Here is a 16,049-nt window from a genome sequence, read left to right as displayed (position 1 = left end):
ATACACTGCTGTTCTAAACTAGAGTTCCTGGATAACTTGATATAACCACAGATAGCTTAAATAGAGACACTGAGCAATAGATTTAAATTTTCATGGACAATATGAATGGCACATTTCTTGTATTTTTCTTTCACTCTTATAGCACAATATTAGTTTCAGTGCAGTTGCAAAATGTGCATACTGGGTCTGCACAGCTCTGCTTAGGATTGCAGATGGTACATCAAATTAGGCAAGTAAAACAACCTTGAGCAGTAAAAAAAAATGGCTAAGCAATTTAAAGAACCTTGACATATTAAATTATACCTTTAACAGCAAAAGCAGCTTGTGTCCATAACTGTAACCACACCACAACCCACCTCAGAAAGAAATCCACAGTGGCATCTACTATTAAATCATGAATTATATTAAAACTAAACTGAAAATGTGAAAATTAAAACAATTTTATACAAATTAAATTCAAAAAATAAATACACTGTCAGATGTGGATTAATTCACAAGATGTAGTACCACAATGGTAGAATTTGGCTTCCATTATCATCTAGTCAGAGATGAATTTATTAAGCACCTTATTTTTAATTTTAACTTATAATTTCTCCAATCACATCCACATTACTCATATTGCACATATCATTTGTTTACCTAAGCAACATATGCTCAGTTGACCTAAAAGGATCAAATCAGGTTTACTATCTCTGGCATATGTCGTGAAATGTGTTGTTTTGCAGCAGCAATACAGTGCAAGATATAAAGTTACAAAAAACCTGCAAAGATGAATATAAAGGTAGTATTCATGGTCCATCTAGAAATCTGATGGCAGCAGGGAAGAAGCTGTTCTTAAAACACTGAGTGCCCATCTTCAGACTCCTGCATCTCCTCCCCAATGGTAGTAACATGAAGAGGGCATGTCCCAGCTGGTGAGGTAATTTTATGATGGATGTTGCCTTCTTGAGGCATCACTCCAGTAAGATGTTCTCGATGGCCAGGAGGGTAGGGCCCAGGATGGAAAAGGGTAGTCTACAAACCTCTGCAACCTTTTGCGATCCTGTGCATTGGAGGCTCTGTACCAGGCTGTGATACACACAGTCAAAATGTTCACCACTATACATCTTTAAAATTTGCTAGAGTTTTTGATGGCATATAAATCTCCTCAGCAGAGCCACTGGTGTGCCTTCCTCATGATTGACATCTGAGAAATCCTACTGACTCCATAAACAGAAAGGAAGGCAAAAGCACTACATGTTTAACATTCTTCCAATCATGGTGACAGTAAATTGATCCAATAACAGCATTCAGGTCAGTAGCTATCTGTACTAGTTTTTCTAAACCATGAGCAAAGCCCACACACCTTGACACAACCAGTACAGGCTTGCCTGACAATGAGTGAACCATATTGACCAGTCAAAAACTCCATTCCTTCAGCTGGCTATGAACCTGTCAAAGTGCAGCAAACAACGTTGATAGATGGCTCTAATTTGATCACAAAAGTTAAATAACAAGACTGAACACTTGGTCTCATTAAAGTTTGTTTTATCAATAAGATTAATCTTGAGGAAACACATTAAAGAGAACTACCAATCTGAGCAATCAGCTCTAACAGTGCTAAATGCAGCAAGAAGACATGAAATAACTTCTTCAGTTCAGCATCAACAAATTCAGTAACTATTATGTGTGAACACAGGACCATTTGTGATTAGTGAAGATTCTCGTCAGTTTTTTGGATTAAATTGCAGAATATGGCAATGTCTCCTCATCTTTTTCACCTGGCAAGCAAATTCAGGCATGCCATATTTGGAAACAAGTTAATTTCAGCCTCAAGTACATAGCCAAGACTCTGAGGCTACATAGAATGCTGAATCAGGGTTATAATGAGATCAGTAACAATCTTATTAAATGGAGGAGCTAGCTTAAGGGTTTGAGTGGTCTACTCCTGCATTTCATCATCAATGAGTCCTCAGAGAGATCTAAACTGAAGGATTTCTACAAGAATTAATGCTACCTCTTTCTAAGGGTGATCCTGGGGATATTTCTACAACTGCATTATTATATGCTGGTATAGTGGGGGAGAAAGAGTGGAAGTTTGTGGGACCTATATGCCTCTCCCCTATCTTCCATAATGTGGCTCACCCAGTTGACACATCCAGTCCACATAATCCTTGTCTTCTCCACCATGCAAAAGTTGATAGTTACTTCTCTGTCATACTTGACCAGCAATTTCAACAGGTGGGAATCCAGCCTTATTATTTGGGAGCACACACAAAATGCTGGAGGAACTCAGCAGGCCAGGCAGCATCTATGGAAAAGAGTACAGTCTACGTTTCAGGCTGAGACCCTCCAACAGAACTGGAGAGAAAAAGATGAGGAGTAAACACAAGATGATAGATGAAACCAGGAGGGAGTGAAGTGAAGTATAGTGTTGGGAAGTTAATTGGTGAAAGAGATACAGGGCAGAAGAAGGGGGAATCTGATAGGAGAAGACAGAAGGCCATGGAAGAAAGAAAAAGGGGGAAGGAGCACCAGAGGGAGGCAATAGTCAGGCAAGGAGATACGGTGAGAGGGGGAAAAGGGAAAGTGGAATGGTGAAGTGGGGGGGGGGGGGGGGGCCATTATCAGAAATTTGAGAAATCCATGTTCATACCATCAGGTAGGAAACTACTCAGACGGAATACAAGGTGCTGTTCCCTTTTCCCTCTCTCACTGTATTTCCTTGCCTGCCCATCGCCTCCCTCTGGTGCTCCTCCCCCTTTTTCTTTCCTATTATATTCTCCCTTCTTCAGCCCTGTATTTCTTCCACCAATCAACTTCCCAGTTCTTTATTTCACCCCTCACCCTCCCAATTTCACCTATCACTTTGTGTTTCTCCCTCCCTGCCACCTTTTGACTCTACTGCCGATTTTCTTGTTTTCCAGTCCTGTTGAAGGGTCTCAGCCTGAAACGTAGACTGTACTCTTCTCCATAGACACTGCCTGGTCTGCTGAGTTCCTCCAGCATTTTGTGTGTTACTTGGATTTCCAGCATCTGCAGATTTTCTTGTTTCTGTTTATCTGGGAGTTTATTTTTGAGCAGTCTTGCAATGACAAATAACTCAACTGGAATTCTGGCTTGCTAACCTGAGCATCAGATGCCTTCTTGTCAACATCCCTGTTCAAACCGGTTTGATTGCAGACAATGTCTACCTTCCTTCTAATTCATTACTCAGTTACAGAAATCTGGCCCCTGCATGTTTCTAGTCTAAACTCTAGGCATAAAACTACACACTGGCAACCTGTGCTAAGTTACACGTATATTGAATATAGTTTGGTAACTGAACATAAACAGGTGACAACTAAAGTCAAAGTAATCATAAAAACTTCAGTGACAGCAGGACTACTGTTCTTCATCAAAAGTGATTACTCACACTTTTTCAAGGGGGTAAAACAGTAAATGTCCTTAAAATTCAATAACAAATAGCTTTGGCTCTAGCTAGAAATGGCAACATCATGGTTTGAGTGGCGACAGTCTGGGAAGGCAGTCTTAGCAGTACATGCAAGGGTACTGTCAGAGGGCCAGTGGTTGATGGGCAGCTGCTGACAACCTGAGAGGGTGCAGAACATACATCCATTTGTACTCTCCCAGGATGGGTATCTAACAAGTTGCAATCTGCCATTAAATTATATTACATCACTGTGACTAACACACATTAAAAATGCCCCAGCTTCAATTTTCTGCCTATTCCCTATAAATATTAACTATCCTTTAAGGCAAAAAGCTCCTGGACCAGCTTCATTTCCCTCAGCACCGAACTGACTCCATAGCTTGTGTGGACTCAGTAGCTCATGTTCTATGTGTTAACTGTTTACTTTTTAAAAATTATTTGCTTGATGTGCCCTCTTTTGCAGATTGGATGTTTGTTGGTTGTTGTTATGTGTCTTTATTTTAGTGCATTCTAATGTGTTTCTTTGTTTTGTAGGTATCTGCAAGAAGACGAATCTCAAGGTTGTATATGGTTGATAATACATTTGAACGTTGAACTAAGAAATTTGAAAACAGGACCATCTTGTTCATGAATATATCCAATGATTCAGTCCAATATGTCCCTCGAGTAGAGAATTCAAAAGATTAACAACTCTCAGAGAGGAAATTCCTCCTCATCACCATCTTAAATAGGAAACCCCTTATCCAGACTTTGAGACTCTCCAATAAGGGAAACAACCTTTCAGCACTTATCACGCCAGAATAAGAATCCAGATATCATCAGAAAACGTCTCATTCTTCTAAACTTCATGGAACAGAGACTTAACTTAGCCAAACGTTCCCTTGTAAAACAACTCTTCCAAATGCTACCAAAGCTAGTATATCCCTCCTGCAATAAGGAGAACACCGCTGAAAGCACTGCTCTGGATGTGGTATCACCAACATCCTGTATAGATGCAGAAAAATTCCATACTTGCGTTTGCATCCCTTTTATAAAAGGGTTGATATTGTATTTGTCATCTAACTGCTGAATCTGGCATCATATTCCTGTGTTTCATGTGCAAAGAAAATCCAGATCTCTCTGCTTTAGTGATCAGTTAGCTTCCAATGGCCACCTGATTAATGAGTGCAAGATGAAGTCCACATATACCTGGTGTTCATTTAATGAAAAGCAATTACTGGATGATATTAGGTAAAACAAAGTATTCAAGGTTCAAAGAAAATATTTTATTATCAAAGTACATACATGTCAATATGCAAACCTGAGATCCTTTTTCCTGCAGGCAAATCTATAGAACAGTAACTGTAAACAAGATCAATGAACAACAGAACTGTGCAAATGCAAATATAAATAAATACCAATAAATAATGAGTATGAAATAACAAGATAAAGAGTACTTAAAGAAAGACCATCGGTTGTAGGAACGCTAGAAACAGGAGTGCAGTTATCCCCTTTTGTTCAAGAGTGTGATGGTTGAGGGGTAATAACTGTTCTTGAACCTGGTGGTGTGAAATTAACATTCTAACATTCCTATGCCCTTCAAAATGGTTTCGAAAGTTACAACAAAAATATAAAAAAGTGTTATGGATTTGCAACGGGATCACATATGAAAACCCAGAGCCAGCAACATTGGAATGGGATGGCATAATGCTGCATGGTTCAAGTGACTTATGTTCAAGTTAGACTTTAGATGCTGTCTGTATTGTATCCCTCTGATTGCTCCTAGATGTTCTAGTTTCCTTTCACAACATAAAGATATGTTGATAGATTTAATGGCTGCTGTAAACTGCCCTAGTACATGGATGGCAGAAGAATCAGGGAAAAGTTGATGAACACCTGAGGGAAATTGGGTTTATTACTGGGAATAAGACTGATGGGAATGCTGAATGCTGGCATAAACTCAATTGGCCAAATGCTTCCTAGTTCTTAAAAAATGTGAGAAGCATGACATCTGAGAAACTGGTGCACGTAACTCATACACTTTCAGTTTTTTTAAATGAAGAGTTTGCTACAATATTCAATAAGATATTGTTTTGCTGTTGGAATAGAGCTATATGCTACAATGATTTGGAACATTAAAAACAGCCGTTTTATAACAATAAAATTGTTCAAATGACGATAGATTAATATCAACAATGCAAAATTAGCTCTATAATGTAACCATTTATATGTTCACCTATTTTTAAGTTCAACATTGTCAAATTACTACCTATTATACCAATTCTGTCATTTCATTTTAAACAGAATTACAATTTAATTTATATTTTTGTTGTACCCTCTGAAACCATTTTGAAGGGCATAAGAACATTAGAACATTCAGCCCCTACAGGCTGTTCCCATGTTCAATTAAATCATGTTTGATCTGTACCTCAAATCATCCAACCTGTCTATCCCAAATCTCTTGATATCCTTAGTCAACAAAAATCTATTAACCTACAAGAAATTAATTGACCCATCAGCCATTTTTTTTGGGAGGGTAAGAATTCTAGATTTCCAGTACATGGCGTGGAAAATCTACTCCACGGCTTTACTCCTATGTGGAGCAACTGTAAATTTAGATAACACTTATTAGTTCTGGACTTCTGCAGCAGAGCAATCAGTCCTTGAACCAACAGCCTCAGATTGCATGTAGTTGGTTTTATATTTTCAACCAAATCAGCATTCAAGAGTCTCATGATTTATACTGTAATGTCATTGGCACCCCAATAAAACTGGGGTGAAGTTGCATGCAGAAAATCTTCTGCTGATTGAGAAAATGAAATCTAACTTAACATCTGATCTGCTGAAATTCAATAAATGAATTGAAATGCCTAATTTTACTAGGGTCAAAATACCAACACATTCAACACAGATGCACCTCAAGAATACGTGCTTAGTCCACTGCTCTAACTCTCTCTATACTCATAACTGTGTGACTAGGCAAACCTCAAATGTCATTTATAAATTTGCAGATAACATCACTATTCTTGCCAAAATCTCAGATGTATAGAAATGATGTATATTGGCTGGTTGAGTGGTGTCTCAACAATCTGGCACTCAATAGCAGCAAGAAAACTGATGATGGTCTTAAGGAAAGGTAAGTTAAGAGAACATACACCAATCCTCAGTGAGAGGTCAGCAGCGGAAAGAGTAAGCAGCTCGAAGTTCCAGGGTGTCAATATTTCAGAGGATCTACCTCGAATCCAACATTGATGCAGTCATGAAGAAGAACACAAACCAGTGGTTCTAGTTCATTAGGGGATTGAGAGACATTTGGTATGTCACCAAAGGCTCTTACAAATTTCTACAGATGTACAGTGGACAGCATTCTGACTGGTCGCATCACTGGCTGGTACACATAGAGACTCCAATACACAGAATCCCAAAAGGATACAGAGGGTTGCTGTCCCAGCCAGCCCCATCATAGGCCTAACCATCCCACCATTGAGGACTTCAAGAGCTGGTGTCTCAAGAAGGCAGTATCCATCATTGAGGGCCCTCTTGTATAAGCAGAGAACGTTAAGATACAAACACTGTATAAGCAAAACAGATTAGTTTACTTAAGAATCTAATTCTAGTTTAATTAGTTTTTGCAAAACATTGTGGGTTAAGGGACATTTTCCTGTGCTGCTTTCAAAAGAATAAAAATAACCTAGATTGCAATCTAGTTATCAGAGAAGACTATGAAACAACTAGATGATTAAAAATGACTTAAGAAGATTTGGCAAAGGAAATCTACTATTCTTATCCGGTAATAACCTATGTGAATCTTGACCCAAGTAGAAATATTAATGACTCGGAACTCTCTTGTATAATTCCTCAGTGAGCTACAATGTTCAAGAATAAATAGAAAAGCCAGCTCTGATGGTAATGCCATCTTACTGTGAATGAACAAAAAGCAAAAAGAACTCGCTATCAAAATTTTATCAATAGCTCACGAGACAAGATCATTAGGTTAAACAATGCTTTCCTGCCATAGTCCAGAAATTGTGTTCACTGTGACATCGGAACAACATCAAATAACTTTTATGTTATGTTAAAAATTTACATTTTTTTCACTGATTTCTTTTCTACCACATTCATACATGTTCCTGCCAACACTGGTTATTTGTCACATCTCCAGATATGATTAAAGATATCTATCATATTCCTTGTTTACCATGCAGGTAATCTATGAGTTTTGAATATGAATTTGCTCTTCTCCTTACTCTTAACTTCAGTCTCTAATTCACCCTGCCCTCCTTTTAGATCAGTGGTGCTCAACCTGGGATCTATGGACCCCTTAGTTAATAGTATTGGTCCATGGCATAATAAAGGTAGGTAACCCCTCCTTAAGATTAATCTAGTGACAATGGACTGTCAACTTAGATATTACCAAGTATATTATGACTGAGCCCTCACCTGGTACTCACATTTTATACAGCTTCCAGCAAGAGTAACCATATACTCAATCACACATTAGAAATACATCAATTCACTCAATACAGATGAATTACCAAGTTTGCTTTACATCTGTATAGAGCAAACATTCAGAGAAAAACTGAAAATCATAAGATATGCTTTAACAGAATTTTATAACTTAAAAATACTTTAAATTTATATAATGTGTTCTGTTTAGGTACCAGAATATAAACTGAAAAAACTGATTGAGGATTCAACAACACAGAACTCCACACGGTCCGATGAAATAAATCTGATGACAATTCCATGTTGAGTTGTTCTATCCATCTTTGTTCCAGCATACAGAGGGAAAGAAGTGCAGAAGATTGCCAAGATGGCAACAATAAGGGACTACTCTTTGCATGCAGCTCCAAAAGGAATAATCAAATATTCCCATGTAGGACTACGACAGCTAAAATCCACAGTCACAACCGTGAATACTTCAGTAAGCAACTTCATTTAAGATGTTTAAAAAGTCTGTCAATATTGAAAATCAGTGGACCTGGAACTGTGCACTCAGGTTGTGAGTGCAGTTCCCCTTTGAGAAAATGGAAGCGCAGAAGCCAAGTTGGTCTACAGGTAGAGGCTTTAGACTCCCATTCCTGACTCTCCTGCTGACAAATGTACAGTCTCTGGAAAATAAAACTAAAGACCCCAGAGCAAGATAGCTATACCAGAAGGCATCAGGGACTGCTGCATACTTTTCTTCATGGAAACATGGCTGTCCCCTGCCATTTCAGATGCAGCCTGATGGCTTCACCATTCACTGCAAAGCAAGGACAGCTCAGTGTTTTAAAGGCACAGGAGGTGAAGTATACTTTACAATTAACTCAATCATCTTGCACAGACACGGTGGTTCTCTCTCAGTCCTGCTCAACTGACTTGGAAAATCTAGTGGTCAAATGTTGTCCTTTTTATCTGCAGAGGGAGTTTTCTGGCATCATCCTGGTAGTCATGTACATTCCACCTCAGACCAATATCAGGTAGGCTATTGATGAGCTGAACACAACAGGCACCAAACTGTGCACCCTGATGCGTTCCCTATCATTGTGAAAGATTTTAATCAGGTCAGTGAGAAGTTGTCTCTGAACAACTATCACTGAAATATCATCTGTGCAACCACAGGAGTAAACAACTTGATCACCATCAAGAATGCTTACTGTGTCAACCGTGCTCACACTTTGGAAAGTCCAATCACCTGGCTGTACTTCTACTCCCAGTGCTCAGGCAGAGACTAAAGACAACATTACCAGTGGTGAGGATCAAGAAGGCATGGTCCAGGGAGGCAGAGCTTACTGGACAGCTTTGAGTTGGTGGACTGGACAATATTCAGGAATTCATCTTTGATTCTAGATGATTATTCACCAACTTCAGACTGTGTGAGGAGTGTATGCCTTTGAGAACATACCAGACATACCCAAAACAAAAGCTGTGTATGAACCAAGAGATTCATAGTCTGCTGACGACTAGATCTGTGACATTCAAGATCACGGTATGACCTACCAAAGGCTATTTTAAGAGCAAAGACAACTTTAAGAACAATTAAAAGACTGAATCAGATAGATATCGCTCTGGGAGTGTTTGCAGGTCATTACTTCCTTAAAAGGTAAAATCTAACATCATGAATGGCAGTGATGCTTCACTCTCAGATGAGATCAACTTCTTCCATGAACACTTTGAAAGGGAGAATAAAACTACACTTGTGCGAATCCCTGCAATATCTTGTGACTCTGTGATTTCTGGCTCAGAAGCTAACATCAGAATATCTTTCAAGAGGGTCAGGGTCAGGGTCAGGCCCTTATGGTGTATCTGGTAAGGCTCTGAAAACCTATGGCAACCAACTGGTGCGTGTTGAAGGACATCTTCAATTTCTCACTGCTCCAGTCAGAGGTGCCCATCTGCTTCAAAAGGGCAACAATCATACCAGTGCCCAAAAAGAGCAGGGTGAGCTACCTCAATGACTATCATCCAATGGCACTCACATCTACTGTGATGAAGATGGACATGGCTAGAATCAACTCCTGCCAAAGCAAGGACCTAGACTTGATGTAATTTGTCTTTTGCCACAATAGGTCCACAGTGGATGTAATCCCGCTGGCTCTCCATTTGGCCTTGGATCGCCCAAATTCCACACCTATCAGAGAAGACAGTGAAGAGCTTTGGCAAGGTGTTTAACAGCTCACTGAAGGACACAGCATCCAAGCATCCATCAAAGCAGCCGGGGAAGAGCTGCAGCAATGGTTGACTGCTGTGGACGAGTCAGGGCTGTCGGGTAAATTCAAGGTTTGGATTTGCCAGCATGGTATTCTCCCTCGGATCCTGTAGCCTCTGATAGTCTATGATGTCCCACTGTCAGCAGTTGAGACTATTGAGTGAAAAATCAGCCAATGCCTATGGAGGTGGCTGGGTCTACCTAAGAGCCTAAGCAGCATCACCTTGTATGGGAAGGAAAACAGAATGAAACTCCACATCAGCAGTGTGAGTGAGGAGTTCATGGTCACCCATGCAAGAGAAGTGCTGAAATACAGAGAATCCAGTGACCCAAAGGTCTCACACGCAGGCATTCAGGTGAAGACAGGCAGGAGATGAAGGGCACAGGATACAGTTGAACAAGCCAAAGCACGGCTGTGCCATAGTGTGCTGGTGGGCTCAGTGGCATCGAGATGGGCAGGCTTGGCTTGCTTCCCAACAGTTTGCTACAATAAGGTGCTAGGAAGAGCGAAGTGCCAGTTGGTCCAGCATGAGGTGTGAGCTGCTGCAGAGGAGCTATGTGCCAGCAAGATTGCTGGCATACGGCAACAAGGCGCGTTGACAAGATGGGACCAGGCAATGGAGTGTGACGTCTCGTGGGGGAAGGTTTGGCAAACTGAATCCCACCACATCAGGTTCTTGATCCAGTCAGTCTATGATGTCTTGTCAAGCCCAGAGAATCTCTACTGCTGGGGCAAGGCTGAAACACCGGCATGCTCCCTGTATTGAGGGAAGGGGCCACCGGAGCACATCCTCAGCTGCTGCCAAAAGCCTTGGGGGAGGAACATTATCATTGGTGCCACGACCAGGTGCTGAAGACAGTGGCTGACACCTTGTGCACAGCCATTGCCCGCAAAGCAAGCAATTGCTTTTATCAAGGCAGGGAAGAAAGCTCAAATCCAATCCAAGGAGCATGCCGGCCTCCTAGAAACAGCAAAGGCCTGGCAATTGAGAATCAATCTGGGGTAACAACTCAGATTCCCCAAGCATATCTCCTCGACCATGCTTAGGCCAAACATAATGCTACTGTCAGAATCATCTAGACAGGTGGTCATGTTGGAGCTGACCGTTTCCTGGGAAGACTGGATGGAGGAGGCCCATGAAAGGAAAAAGAAAGTACCAAGACTTAGTGTAGGAGTGCTACAACAAGGGGTGGCGGGCACAATGTATGCCCACAATGTATGCCCACAGAGGGTGCAGAGGGTTTGCTGGCTAATCCCTCTCCCAAACCTACAGCTTATGAGCATCTCAGGAGCCTAGAAGAGGAAAGCCAACAGGAACATCATAAAGGCAGCGGAGAAAGCCTCAAGATGACTGTGGATCAGGAGGAGTAATCCATGGCAAAATGTTACTCAGGCACAAATTGGGGCCTGATCAACCCCGTCTGGGTCCCCTGGGTGAGGGTGTCTGATGTTGAAAGACCTGAAACACCCTGTGAGCCTGGGGTTATAGGGTTATATCACTGATGATGTGTCTGAGTGCATCGTAAGATGTGTTATATACCCCCAGGGTTCATTTTTTTTCTGTGGACTGTCACTTTAAAACGCTGAGGATGAGACTGACTTTTTGGACACTGCTGGATTTCTACTGATTATAAAATTGCTGGGTTGCTATGGTGTGCAGCTCATGTTTAGACTTATACAAGGACACTACAGAACTGCTGTCGACTTTTGGGTTACTGTGGTGAGAGAGGTAGTTATTTGGTGGACAATGAATGCTTACATTTTTTTTGCGGCTTGTTTTGAATAAGCAAGGTCAGATGATCCTCTCACAGACAGACACATGTTCAGAGTCAAGATGGATTCAGTCAATGGAAGACACCAGTGAGTCGGTTGCTGGTTTAAACTTTCAGTAGCCCAAAAGGGGTGAGTTGAGATCAATCCAGAGTATTGATAAATGACTCTCACAAGTGCTGCAACTAGAAGAACTTTGCAGAATGGAGAGGAGAGGAAGGTTTGAAACAGAAGAAACCTCCTGACAAAGAGATCACTGTTTGGAAGCTCTCTCCAAGTAGCCCGTGAGGGTGAGTTTGTTTCCATTTGAATACGAAAGTGTGATTGTCACATAGTTAATCCACAGGAGTGGGTTCTCTGGTGAGGGGAAAACCTTTGTGAATACTACGTGTGTGTTTACCCTTTGTCTGGGTGTGGTAGTTCACTGAAGAAAGGCACCCCTGTGGCAAATCACTGTTGGAGTTTTTTCCTATGTCATGGAACTGGATAAGTGGCTATCACGTTGTGTGTGATTGGGGTAACCTTGTGGAATCTACCGGTGTGTCGACCCTTGCCTGGGTGGTGGTTCCCCTGAAGACTGTCCCCTTTGTGATAAGCTACTGGTGGTGATATTTCATGTGAAGATTCGAAGGACAACGGGAAGATTGACGACACCTGTTTGTTTGGATTACAAGCATCTCTCTCTCACTTCAAATTCCGTGTATTGAACTGAACAGAACTTTCTTACATACCATCGTAAGACTGTAACTCTTGCCACCTAAGCTTGAATAAGTTTGTGAACTTTATTTTTACACCTATATATGCATAACACTGTTAACTCTTGGTTTATCTGGTTTAATTTACTATATTACATAGTTACTAATAAAATAGTGGTTGTTAACAGCAAAACCAGACTCCAGGTGCGTTCTATTGCTGCTGAAACTTTTACAGTGTTGCGTTCACATAAGAGGTACTTTCCCCAGGGTTGCGTGTACGTAACAGATGAATCATTCTTCTTCGGTACTAGCCTACAAAGTACTCAGGACATCTTCAGGGAGCGGTGTCTCAGAAAGGCAGCATCCATTATTAAGGATCTCCAGCACCCAGGGCATGCCCTTTTCTCACTGTTACCATCAGGTAGGAGGTACAGAATCCTGAAGGCACACACTCAGTGATTCAGGAACAGTTTCTTCCCCTCTGCCATCTGATTCCTAAATGGATATTTAACCTTTGGACACTGCCACTTTTTTAATATACTTTTTTCTTCTACATTACGTACTGCATTGAACTGCTGCTGCTAAGTTAATAAATTTCACGTCACATGCCAATGATAATAAACCTGATTCTGATTCTATTAGGAGAATACCTATGTCAGGCTTCTGTTTGATTACAGCTCAGCATTCAACACAATCATACCTCAAGTTCAGATCAGTAAGTTCCAAAGCCTGGACCTCTGTACCTCCCTCTGTAACTGGATCCTTGACTTCCTCACTGGGAGAACATATCCTCTTCACTGATGATCAACAAAGGCACACTTCAGGGATGCATGCTTAGCCCACCACTCTCTCTACACCCATGACTGTGTTACTAGACACTGCTTAAATGCCATCTATAAAGTTGCCCCTGACACAACTATTGTTGGCAGAATTTCAGATGGTGATGAGCAGTCATACAGGAGTGAGACAGATCTGCTGGTTGACTGGTGTTGCAACAACAACCTTGCACTCAACGTCAGTAAAACTGTGGAACCGTGGACTACAGGGAAAGGGGAAATTGTGAGATTTCAGGTAAGATTGAGCAGTTTCAAAATCCTGGGAGTCAACATCTCTGAAGATCTATCCTGGGCCCAACATATTCATGCAGTTACAAAGAAGGCATGACAGCACCTATATTTGATTAGGAATTTGAGGAAGTGTTGCCAATGACACTTGCAAATTTCTACAAATATACCATGGAGAGCATTTTAACTGGTTGCATCACTATATGGTATGGGGGGGGGGGGGGCATTGCACGGGATTGAAAAAAGATGCAGAAAGTTGTAAAATCAGCCAGCTCTATCATGGGCACTAGCCTCCCCAGCATTGAGGACACCTTCAAAAGGCGATGCCTCTAAAAGGCAGCATCCATCATTAAGGACCCCCCCAACCTCACCCAAGATACACACTTTTTTCATTGCTACCATCAATGAGGATGAACAGGAACCTGAAGACACACACTCAATGTTTCAGGAACAGCTTCTTCCCCTATGCCATCAAATTTCTGAATGGACAATGAACTCATGAACACCACGACACTATATTTTCCCTCTCTTTTTGCACTACTTATTTAATTTTTTAGATATATTTCTTATTGCAGTTTATAGATTAAAAAAAATTATTCTGTATTGCAATGTACTGCTGCCAAAAAACAACTAATTTCACAACATATGACAGTGATGGTAAACCTGATTCTGAATTGGTAAACTAAGCAAAACCTTTCAAAGAGATGCAGAGGAACTTTCTATTAAACTGGATGAAAATGTGGTGATTATTCATCAAAGTGTTTCCCATTGTGTTTAAGTTAGCAGTTTAAGAAACTAACAAGGAAATGTCAGCTATCCAAATGCAATCTATTTTTAAAAAAAACTCAAAATTAGGGAACAAAATTCTCAAACAAGACCAGGTTGGCAACTGAGAAGCAATCCCTTTTGTTCCAGGGAAATCTCATGGTGCTAATTTAACACAGCCGTTGTAATCAAGTGGTCTTAATTTTTAATCTGAATGTCTAATACCTTGACCAGTGCTTTTCACTGGTGTGGAAGTAATCACTGATGTATGAACAGCAAGCCTTCCCACAGTGGCTGCAGGTCCAGTTGCCAGATGGAAGATGGTGTGTGGCTTGGTAAGGATGGTGACCACCCCAGTCTGACCTTGCTTCTGTACAAGAAGGCAGTGCTTCCTGTTACCAGCAGGAATGTCTAATTTCCTGAAGCATTGTCTGATTTTTGTCAAGCAGTCCTTGCATTAGACAATGAGCACAATCTTTAGCAGATGAACTTGAGGCATATGCTTCACTTAACTCAGTTAGTATTTGATTTGATCTTCACTTCTGTTTAAAGTGCATGGCCAGCTTTTAAAGCTGTAAAGAAGGGAACTGAGAACACTATCCTGATAAAAAGACACCTTTGTATTCAGGCTTAGCAGCTGCTGTTATTATAGTTATGCAACTTAAATTTGTCACAAGAAATAATAGGTCTAATTGGTTTTTGCCTCATTGTCCTTTTAAGCTAAGCAACAATTAGAGATGAGCTGAGCTAGCAGACACGATCCATGATGTTTACAATTTTCACGTTACAAGATTCTAATACCCCACCCAAAACCAATATTAAAAATGTGCTGCATGATATAGATCATGTTTTATGTTTAGCAGAGAGAAGATTGTAAACACTTCAGCAGAATAGATGCTGCAAGCACTGATAACAAAAGGATTTTTCAGAAAGAGGTTGTAAAATCCTGATTGATATATTTAAATACAAAACATGAAGAATTAATCTGACTGTAAACCAATTCTGTTCCTTCTTTTTAAAGAAAGGGGCATCTGAAACAATTAGATTGCTGATTGTTCAATTTGTTAAAAAGAAGAAGATAGATGACTACTAGTCACTAGGTTTTTTCTGACGGCATGTTGGACACTTAATGAAATTTGATCCAGGTCCTCCTTGTGAATGGTATGGGCCAATGGAGGTTGCTAGGCAAGTACAACCTGTCACAAATGGTAAAATCTAACTGAGCAACTGAAGCCCTCCAGATGGGAGATCGTTCAAATAAAAGGAGATCTGCCTGCAGTATTGTTTATAGAGGAACAACACACCTCATATGCTGCCTTAAAGTTTGAGATATTTTTAAATTCACAGATAAATCCTCTTAAATTCTTTCTATGACACTCACCCCACTACTCCCTTTTCCAATCACCCTTCTTGAGTATTTTGCCATCCACCCAATCCATCCCCTCCCCTCAATCTAATGCTGTATCTTGTCAGATACCACCCACATACCTCTCCCAGGTTTCAGTCTAAATACTGTCCCCCTCATCCATCAATACTACTTGCCTTTCTCTTACCTGCCTCACCCACTTCCTTCAACACTTGATCATGCATGCCCCATCATCCTGCCAGTACCAGTCCCAATCCTCTCCACTGTTTTGCATGCTATTCCAGGCCAACATGAATTGCTCGCACA

At 40.8% G+C, this 16,049-nt stretch overlaps 1 protein-coding gene across 3 annotated transcripts in view; it reads right to left on the bottom strand.

The window, feature by feature from the left end:
- LOC140728217 (double-stranded RNA-specific editase 1-like) overlaps positions 1 to 16,049 on the bottom strand; it is a 332,491-nt gene that overhangs the window by 22,406 nt on the left and 294,036 nt on the right. The gene's annotated exons all lie outside the window — the stretch shown is intronic.

This window comes from Hemitrygon akajei, chromosome 5 (assembly GCF_048418815.1).
Source record: "Hemitrygon akajei chromosome 5, sHemAka1.3, whole genome shotgun sequence".
Lineage (NCBI taxonomy): Eukaryota > Metazoa > Chordata > Chondrichthyes > Myliobatiformes > Dasyatidae > Hemitrygon > Hemitrygon akajei.
This window is presented reverse-complemented; position numbering and strand designations above follow the sequence as displayed.